This window comes from Eptesicus fuscus, chromosome 12 (genome assembly GCF_027574615.1).
Source record: "Eptesicus fuscus isolate TK198812 chromosome 12, DD_ASM_mEF_20220401, whole genome shotgun sequence".
NCBI classification, from domain to species: domain Eukaryota; kingdom Metazoa; phylum Chordata; class Mammalia; order Chiroptera; family Vespertilionidae; genus Eptesicus; species Eptesicus fuscus.
In genome coordinates this window covers 75,422,420-75,433,057 of record NC_072484.1, presented here as the reverse complement: position 1 = coordinate 75,433,057, position 10,638 = coordinate 75,422,420, and the positions used below count along the sequence as shown (strand labels likewise).

Sequence of the window (10,638 nt, the reverse complement as noted above, 5' to 3'; positions counted from 1 at the left end):
CAAATATAGAGTTGGCCCTTGAACAATACAAGGTTTGAAATCTGTGGGTCCAGTTGTGCTGGAAGCCAGTTCCAACATGTCATAATTGCAAGAGTTTCATCAAAAGGTTGATGGAACTTGGGGACTCAATAAGGGCTGAGTCACATATGTTGTCACCTGTTGGGAATGGCTAAAGACATTTCCCCAAACCTGAAAAGGATGATTGTTTGCTGCCAGACAGCTCAGGGCATCTTAATCTACATGTTATTGCCTCCTACTGGCCAGACACCTGAACAGCCGAAGGCTATTCCCCATTCTGACAATGGACTCTGTAGATGAAACCTTACTCTTTGAAGTGTATATTTTCACCTTGCCTTAGGACAATTTGTGTTAATAAAAAGCAAGGGGTCCTGAGACAAGGAGAATTTAGCTCCTTTAGCTAGGCTCCTCTGACCCCCAATGCCTTTCAAAATTATTTTTCATCTCTGGTCTCTTACTTCAGTTACACACAGCCTTTCTGCAGATTGCTGAACCCTTCTTAATGCTAGAACAAGAACCCCAGCATTAATGGTGTCCTGAACTGGGGTTTTCTGAACCCTTGCAGCACCAACAGTTGTACCAGATTTGTTGTTGTTGTTGTTAGTCCTCACCAAAGGTTATTTTTCCATTAATTTTTAGAGATAGTAGAAGGGAGAGAGAGAGATAGAAATAAGAGAGAGAAACATCAATGTGAGAGATGCACATGGATTGGATGCCTCCTGCATGTGTCCCCAGGACTGGGGATCAAACTTGCCTTTGACCAGAATCAAACCCAGGACCCTTTAGTCCATAAGAAGATTCTCTGTCCACTGATCCAAACCAGCTAGCACTGTACTAGATTTTTTCAAACAAATATAGTTACCCTTTCTATCCAAGGGTTTCGCATCCATGGATTCAAACAACCACAGACAGAAACAATATTTTTGTATTCCCAAATGCAGTTTCCCAACCAAGGACCCAAAACACTGTTTTGGTAAAATTAGTTTCATTATACATCATTTCACCACAGTTCCAAGAACCTATCAATGACATTAAGCAAGGAGTTACTGTATTTATATTTTAAAAGCCCATAAACAGTAGTCACAGACCTTAGGTGACAGTTGTGGTAGATTGAAAATTCTGACCACTGTATTTTGTCACTTTCCATTGGAGGTAGAGTCCATTTACCCAACCCTTGCCCTGGTCTGGCCCTGGAACTTTCTTTATCCAATCAAATGCGGTAGAATGTGATTGTGTGAGTTTTGGAATCTGAGATGTAAGCAGCTACAGCTTCCACTCTTGGAGTGATGCTGCCTCCCTGTGAAAAGGCCAACCCTGAATCACTGAATAGTAAGAGACTCATGGAAATAAAAGCCTGTTGACAAAGCCCCAGAAATGTGAGAGGAGTCATCTTGTACCTGCCTACTATCCTAGATCTCACCTGATTGCAACCACATAGGTGAGTTCATATTTTCTAAGTCATGAACTTTCGAATGACTTATTACACAGAAATAGATCATTGAAACAAAAATTATGCAGTAGAGTGGGCCATGCACCCATCTGATGCAGAGTTTGGTCCACATGTTCCTCTATGTTCCAACCCTCCAGGCCCCACTGCCCTCACTAGGTATGAGTTCCACTGAGCCAATGGACCCAAAGATGTTTTGAATAAAAACTAAATTGTAAAATGCAAATGGGTTAGAGTATATTCTTATGTAATTGATCTCCCTCTCTCATTGTTGTTACAATCTCAGACTTGTTTTAACTCTCTGAGAATGAGCACGGAACAAGTCTTTCAGTTAAGTCTGCACCCTGAGGCTCATTTCCACATGACCTACAGAGAAAACTTTCTTGTACCTACTCATTTATTTGAGCACTCATTAGACACATAAATATTTAGAAATTAGAGTTGACAAAAATGTGATAAAGGCTTACATAGGTTTATATTTCCTCAGGGGTAATTTATGAGATCCATATCTCATTCCTGATGTCAAGATCCAGATACACGTTCCTATGCCAGGAGATTTTTTTTTAAATTCCTCAGCTTCTAACTCACCCTCCATGCTAGGACTCTTACCACAGTTCTGCCTTTACTTTATGTTCCCCACAGCTCCTACTCCCCTGACACATGCTGCCTCTTCCCTCAATTTCCTCTCCTGGACCTCATTTTCTGCTGTTTTAACTTCCACATTTAGTTCTACACATGCCTCATCAATAAATCTCTCCCACTCATTTATCTCCCTGAATATCTCCGATTCTGCTTCCATCACTTTCAATTTAGAGAAAACTCCCCTTTTAAGAGTGTATTTAAGTGTCTGGTGGAAATGGAATTCGACCTTTCTGGTTCTCTTCAATGGCATAATCTCATATGCACTACTTGCTGGTCACAATCCTTTCTAGTTTCCAAATTACTCTTTTCTAATCCCTGCTCCTCCTCACCCCAGCAGCAAGAATGGGTCAGATGCAACAGAGGAGCTGGGTATAGTTCCTTCTATTCAGCCTAGGGCTGTGTCTACCTCACCTACAAAGGAGTTTTTAAATAAAATGCAAAACATTGATACTTTGAGACTCTGTTAAGCAATCAGTTGTATTTAAAACTTATTTTAGATTTACTTCATCTACCAATCAGTAATCAAACAAGCATCAAATATTGTTTGAGTACCTTAGTGTACAATAACATTGCTGTGTGCTGGGGAAGATGCAAGTATCATCCATGCCCTTCAGGTACTAGCAAACACAGCCAAGGGGAATGATACAGTGGACAGGAGGCTGCTTATATATGTTAATTTTCAAATAATCTAATGGCCAAACCTATTGAAAAAGAAGTTAAAATATAGAATGATTAAATCAATCACTGAGACTATTTATAATAAGAGATCTAACCTGGGTTTGGTCCCTAACACATCTTTTTGGGAATTATAAGAAAGTATATTTTTGTGGGCAGATAAATTAGGAAAAAGCACCTTTCTCTATCTTTGAATACTGTTGTTTACCAGCATCCAGCCTGGTGAGTGGAGGGTCAGCAGAACTTCGGTGCCCACCTTGCTCCCCAGTCTTGGTCTCTCCCTCTGGGACATACAACTTACACAATACCCTCTGTGGTGCTTCTGTCCTTGGCCCAGGAGGCACCCAACAGTAGAGTTTCAGAGGCTCTGAACTCCCTGAAATGATGTGCCAATTGCATTGCTTATGGAAGTCTACTCTTATTCTCAAGAGAGAGACCATGGTTTCCTTTAAATCCTAAAGAAGTCCATGCCAAAAATGCAGAAGAATCACCACTCCAGACACAAAACCTTACAGCACATTCAGTACTAGAGTTGATGGACCCAGGACCCAGTTTTTGCACTTTCATTTTTGAATTTGTGAGCTGAGTGACTTTCCTCAAGCTACTTAAATGCTCTCTGTTTTTGTTTTGATGTTGTTGTTCTTATTTCACATATGTAGTTCAACTAAATATTCTTAATGGGTTTATACTGCTAATGACACCCCTTCACTCTGGTCAAATATATTCAAATGTATCTGAATGCAAAGTTTAACTCATTAGATTCCACTGTTTTTGTACTTCCTCAGAACAGTTTCTGAATAAAGAACAAAAAATATGTAGCAGGATAGATACAAAGAGAAGTTTTTGTTTCTTCTTCCCAATTCAGTATACATAATCTGTTCTCCCTTTGTCTGAAGTCTAAAGCTTCTCTTTTAAAATTTCCTAAAGATTTTGGTTCTCTTCCCAAGGCTGCAACTAACCCTCACCACCTACCTCTATGCAGTACAACTGAAAGGACCTCTAATTCATAGATTTTATATCATTCCTATATCATACATCTCTCATTCAGATCCTTAAACTTCATACTCTAGTCAGCTTAATTTCCATGAAGCTTGTTTTAATCACTCCTTTGATAAAATCTTGATTCCCTTCCCCCTTTTATCATATTCATTGAACAATCCCTCAATCTGGCTAAATCTATCCCTCTGCCCAGTTAGTGCCTGTATCTAAGCAACTGAAATTGTTCTAGAAACCATTGCTGGAGGGAGTATAAATTTCTACCACCAATTTGGGAAACAACTTGGCATTATCTTTAAACTTGTGTCTACTCTATGAGCAAACAATTTCATTCTTAGGCGAGTAACTCAGAGAAATTGCACACATATACCAAGAGTTATGCATGAGAACAGCCATACAACATTTTTGTAATAGCAGAACAAAAGCTATACAATAAGTGGAAATAAATGAATTACATCTCCAAGCAACACTATGGATGTAGCTAATAAATATAATATGGAACAAATGAAGTCACAGAAGAACACATTCAATATGTTTTAAAGCTCAAAGCCAGGCAAACTAAGCAATATTTGGTTAAGGCTACATGTGTATGCATTGCCAATATATATATACACACACAATACATAAGCATAGGAGAGAGGCAGAATGCAGAGGAGTGGTTTTAGCTTTAAGAAAGAGGAGGAGGAAGGGTGAAAGTGTCATATAATTCGTGACAAGATTCATATTAACTTTTGTTATTGAATTTATTTGGGTGATATTGATTAGAAATAGGTTTCAGGTGGACAATTATTAATACACTAGCTTTCCCGTTGCAGGAAAATTCCTGCAATGGGATTTCCTGCTGCACTCTACCCCGCCTCCGTTCCTCCCTTGCCGCCTGCCTCGCCTTCTCCTCCGGCCCGCCCGCGTTTCCCTTCACCCCCGGCCCCGCCTCCGCCCCGCCCTTGTCACCGGCCCCGCCTTCTCCTCCGGCCCGCCCGCGTTTCCCTTCGTCCCCGGCCCCGCCTCCGCTCCGCCTTTATCACCAGCCTCGCCTTCTCCTCCAGCCCGCCCGCATTTCCCTTTGCTCCGCCATTGTCGCCCGCCTCCGCCCCGCCCCGCCCTTGCCGTCCGCCTCGCCTTCTCCTCCAGCCCGCCTTCGTTTCCCTTCTGCCCCGGCCCCGCCTCCGCCCCGCCCTTGCCGCCGGCCCCGCCTTCTCCTCCAGCCCGCCCGCGTTTCCCTTCTGCCCCGGCCCCGCCTCCGCTCCGCCCTTGCCGCCGGCCCCGCCTTCTCCTCCAGCCCGCCCGCGTTTCCCTTCGGCCCCGGCCCCGCCTCCGCTCCGCCCTTGCCGCCGGCCCCGCCTTCTCCTCCAGCCCGCCTTCGTTTCCCTTCACCCCCGGCCCTGACTTCACTCCTCCCTTCTCCTCCCCCCGCCCCCCTGGCTTGCTTGCTTCTTCGAAGCTTTACTCCCCTTTGCAGCTCTTGGCTTCTTTCGACACTGTCTTGATATGCAAATTAGCCGCCATCTTTGTTGGGGCAATTTGCATACTCGTCCTGATTGGTTGGTGGGTGTGGCTTGGCTGGTGGGCGTGGCTTAGGTGTAGCGAAGGTGCGGTCAATTTGCATATTTGTCTATTATTAGATTAGATCATCTGTATATTGTATTGTATGTTCATTACCCCAAGTCTCCATTTATGCCCCTTACCCTATTCTACTGCCCTCACCCTCCTTTCTCAATCGGTAATCACCATACTATTATCTATTGTCTATGTCTATGAGCTGTTTTTTGTTTTTGTTTTGTTTTTGTTTTTGTTTAACCCCTTCACCATTTTAATTCATCCCTACAATCCGCCCCCCCTCCATGATAGCTGTCATTCTGTCGTTCTCTATCTTTGAGTCTATTTCTATTTTATTAATTTACTAGAGGCCCAGTGCACAGGGGGGCGGGGCGGGGGAAGGGGTGTCCCTCAGCCCAGCCTTCATCCTCTCTAATCTAGGACCCCTCGAGGAATGTCCCAATGCCCGTTTAGGCCCGATCCCTAAATGGGCAGTTGGACATCCCTCTCACAATCCAGGACTGCTGGCTCCCAACTGCTCGCCTGCCTGCCTTCCTGATTGCCCCTAACTGCTTCTGCCTGCCAGCCTGATCATTCCCTAACCACTTCCCTGCCAACCTGATTGATGCCTAACTGCTCCCCTGCCAGCCTGATTGCCCCTAACTGCCTTCCCCTGCAGGCCTGGTCACCCCTAACTTCCCTCCCCTACAGGCCTGAGTCCCCTCCAACTGCCCTTCCCTGCAGGCCCGGTCACCCCCAACTTCCCTCCTCTGCCAGCCTGGTCACCCCTAACTGCCCTCCCCTGCAGGTTTGATCACCTCCAACTGCCCACCCTTGCAGACCTGGTTCCTCCCAACTGCCCTCCCCTGCTGGCCATCTTGTGGTGGCCATCTTCTGTCCACATGGGGGCAGCCATCTTGTGTGTTAGAGTAATTTGCATATTATTTTTTTATTAGATAGATAGAGGCCCAGTGCATGGGTGGGGGCCAGCTGATTTGCCCTGAAGGGTGTCCTGGATCAGGGTGGGGATTCCCTTGGGGCATGGGGCAGCCTGGGCGAGGGGCCTGTGGTTGTTTGCAGGCCAGCCACACCTCCTGGCAACCCAAGCAGAGGCCCTGGTATCTGGGATTTATTTATCTTCTATAATTGAAACTTTGTAGCTTTGAGCAGAGGCCTGGGCCAGCCAGGGTGTGCAGGAAGCTTGGCTTCCTCCATTGCCGGGGAAACCCAAACCTCCTGTTTGCTCTGTGGTTGTAGCCATCTTGGTTTGGTTAATTTGCATAATCGCTCCTGATTGGCTGGTGGGTGTGGCTTGTGGGTGTAGCAGAGGTATGGTCAATTTGCATATTACTCTTTTATTAGATAGTATTTTGTTCATTAGGTTCCACATAAGAATGAAATAAGTTGGTACTTGTATTTCTTTGACTGGCTTGCTTACTTAGCATAATGCTCTCCAGGTCCATCCATGCTGTCACAAAGGGTAAAATGTCCTTTTTTTAATACTGAGTACTATTCCATATCAACTTCTTAAATCTAAATATAAAACCACACACTTCATTTAGACCCTCAACACTATTCAGATGTTCTATTGCACTTTACGAATTTACTCTCTTACTTTTTAAGGTAAGTATAGAATTTTCTTCTCTTTTACCATCGAACCACCAAAACTCCTCCATGACCTCAGCTCAGAAAGATGAGAAATTAAAATAAATATGGACTAATTCTGAAATTTAAAAACAAACTCTTTTAGTTTTTCTTAAAGAAGCACCTCTTTAGAAGCCTAGTACAAAAAATAGTTAAGATAATAATTAATTCAGATTTGACTATATCTGAAGGTTAGAAATTGGAGGTGGCAATTACACACTACTTCCTTTCCCAACTTCTAATGTATGAAGAGAATAGACACAAGAATCATTAGCCAAAACAAGAACTAAAAACTTAAGTTTTATTAATCATTTGGAAATAGTAATTAATAAACAGTTCCTAGTAAATTGTGTTGAAAGAAGTGACTATGGTTTGAGGACCCAAATAGGGCATCATATTCCATTAACAATTAATGGGGTCAAATAAGTTCACAGGAATTCATATACCTCTTTATCTATGAATTAGGAATGGGGAGGCTAAAGATGGGGAGGAGAACCTCTTAAAAGGGAGAAGAAAACATATGAAAGACCACTACCCTGATGACCAATGGAGAGTCAAGGTACAACATGTATGTTACTGTCAACAAGTCCCAGCAAGCACATGTCTCTTACCAATCTAATTGCTGGCAACTCCTTCCATGGAGAGGGGCCAACAAGAAGAAACAGAGAAGAGCAGTAGAACTGACACTTGAACAAGGGGGAGGGGAGAGTTAAGGGCACTGAACCACCAACAGTCAAAAATCTACATATAACTTTTGAATCTATAGTTGATCTTCAAATCTGTGGACTCAACCAATGGCTTATTGAAAACAATATTTTGGATATGAGGTTGGAAATCCATGGTTGTGATTGTGATAATACTGTGTTATTGGTTTGTTTTTGTTTTGTTTTGCTTTTTTGTTTTTTAATCCTCACCAGAGTATATTTTTCCATTGGTTTTTAGAGCGAGTGGAAGAGAGAGGGAAAGACAGAGCAAAGTATCAACGTGAGAGAAACACATTGATTGGTTGCCTCCTGCACAAGCCCTGACCAGGGCCTGGGTCAGGGAGGAGACTGCAACCCAGGTACAAGTGCTTGACTGGAATAGAACATGGAATAGTTTGGTCTGCAGGCTGACACTCTATTCACTGAGACAAACTGTCTCAGGCTGATTGTGATAATACTGTTTTTGACCCTTGGTTGATTAAATTTGCACAAGCAAGGACCAAAGGGCCAATTATTTTTATTGGGGAAAAATTCAAGTATAAGTGGACCCTCGCAGTTCAAACCCATATTGTTTAAGGGTCCACTGTAATTACTTCTCCAGTCTTCCTAAAAAGGTGGAAAGGTTGTCAACAAGTCCCTCACTTCTAGTCCAAGGGCAGGAGCATTAGTACATGGCAAAGAACCTCTTCTGCTGCTCACACCTGGATTCATGCTTTTATTCATTAAGTAATATTTTGTTAATTGTTCTGTTTTTCCTAAGGTCTTGGAGCTCCTATTAAGAATATTGTAGGATGTGAGGGCGATCTGGCTGCGACATCTGTCACCCCATTGATCCCCAGGGTTGATTTGGCTGATCTGGCTGGCTAGGCGGGTGTCCCCCTCCTCCCTCACCGATCCATGTGCGTCCCTCCCGAAGCTGCGTGCTCGGTCGAAGAGGACGACCTTCCCCCCAGAGGAGAGGACCGGTCTTCGGTCAAGGGTATACGAGTAGCTGCGCTCCCCTGTTAGAACCTCCAAACAAGCTCTCAAGAATATTGTAGTTTAGCCTTAACCAGTTTGGCTCAGTGGATAGAGTGTCGGCCTGTGGACTGAGGGGTCCTAGGTTCAATTCTGGTCAAAGGCATGTACCTTGGTTGTGGGCAGATCCCCAGTACGGGGTGTCCAGGAGGCAGCTGATCGATGTTTCTCTCTCATCGATGTTTCAAACTCTCTATCCCTCTCCCTTCCTCTCTGTAAAAAAATCAATAAAATATATTTTTTAAAAAGAATATTGTAGTTTACATATCTAGAGACCTGCAAGATGTTATCTGGTTTTCAAACATTTCAGGCATAAATAACTTGCTCAAGTATACTTTTTTATATTAATGAAAATTAAAAATGTGACCTTTGTGTCCAGAGCAGGAAATGCAGATGAATATGAGAGATGAAGTTGGTCTTAAATTGCTCCTTACCAAGGTGACTTTATTTAATTTCATGACCTCTTATTTTATTAACTCCTCAGTATGAACAAGTTTTCTGTCATTTGTCTCTTTTTCCATAAGTTAGAAACAAATTCTAATTATGGATTCTGGCTCATTATGTCCTGGTTAACTGAGGCATTCTTGAAAATTGAAAAGAACCTCACCCTCCCTTCAGTCACAAGGCACATGCCCCAATATAATTTCTCAACCAGAACATGTAATTTGCATTTGAAAAATAAATATAGTTCAAGTTTGATTCATTCACTTGGCAGGGCTTGACCTCCTTAGACATCCCAATTTGTGACAGCAAGTGAGGTAATGATAGAGGAGTCCATTCATTCAGTCCACATTTGTTAAGCACCTATACCATACCTAAGGCAATTTGATTAATGTGGGGTGGGGGTGGGGGTAACATGCTAACACATAAACCCAGACCCTGGTCAGGGAAAAATACCTTTAGAACAGAATATAAGCACTGCAAAAATCCACTAAAACAATGGACTGTGACAAATGTTGTTGTGAAATAGAGTTCAAAGATGATAGAACTTTCAAGTTAACCACCAATCATTTTACACCCCAGAATAAACTGTCATCTCCACCCCATCCAATGTTTCTACTCCTTAAAAGAGATTCAATTCCAAGGAAAGTCGTGTTTCAATTAAATTACACCTATGAAGTTGGAATGTGCTGGGACTTACTAGTTCAAGAAAAAGGCAGGCTATTATAATTCCTATAATAGAAGAGAATATAAGTTAAAAGGTCCAGAGAAACAGAATTCAGTAGAGGAGCTATACATGGAAAACACGATTTGAGTAGGACCTTCACTAAGATAAAAAAATAATAGCCAAGAGTTCCCATTTCTTTTCATAGTTACAGTTGGTGAAGCTAAAAGCAAAACTATATGGCAAATATGTGATTATAATTAGCTTTGCCGCATGAATGGTGGAAAGAGAAACTTCAGTGGGCCACTATAATGAATTGAATTGTGATTTTTTGAAGGCAGGTAATCTTGATGGGTAAAGTTTAGTAAAAACACATGCTCACCAGTTTACAGGCAACTAGAAGTTAGCAATAATGTATGATTGTTGATTTCTTCATGTCCAGTTATAACGGGAATATTAGGATGTATTATTCGGATGATAATACGTTTGGGAAAAAAAGCAGTATAAACTTTGCTCAGACTTCATTTTATTTTGGTTGTAAAAAATAACAGGCTAAGAAAAAATATCAAAAAACTAACACACATTGTTCTTTCTCTCCTAAGCATTTCTAGAACTTATTTTGATATTAAGAAATGCCCCAAAATGAAAATACAGGTTCCCACTAGCCCCTCAGAAACTATTAATGACTACAAGATCTAGGAACAAGATCAGGAATTACCCAATTATGTGTTATGCGTTTCTTGGTGAGAAATTCTGTATATGTTTTATTTGAATGGTAGAGAGGAGAAGGTGCTATGTGGTGAGGGAGTAGAAGAAGAAAACTGCTAACCCAAACCAAATGTAATGGACTTAGC

The 10,638-nt window shown here is 42.4% G+C and overlaps 1 long non-coding RNA gene across 2 annotated transcripts in view; it reads left to right on the top strand.

Annotated features, from left to right (window-relative positions):
* Positions 1-1,370: 1,370 nt before the first annotated feature.
* Positions 1,371-10,638, top strand: part of LOC129150959 (uncharacterized) — an 83,150-nt gene continuing 73,882 nt past the window's right edge. For both annotated transcript variants that reach the window (XR_008557751.1, XR_008557749.1), the window contains exon 1: positions 1,371-1,456. This is a non-coding gene — a long non-coding RNA (uncharacterized LOC129150959). The remainder of the gene's footprint in view (positions 1,457-10,638) is intronic.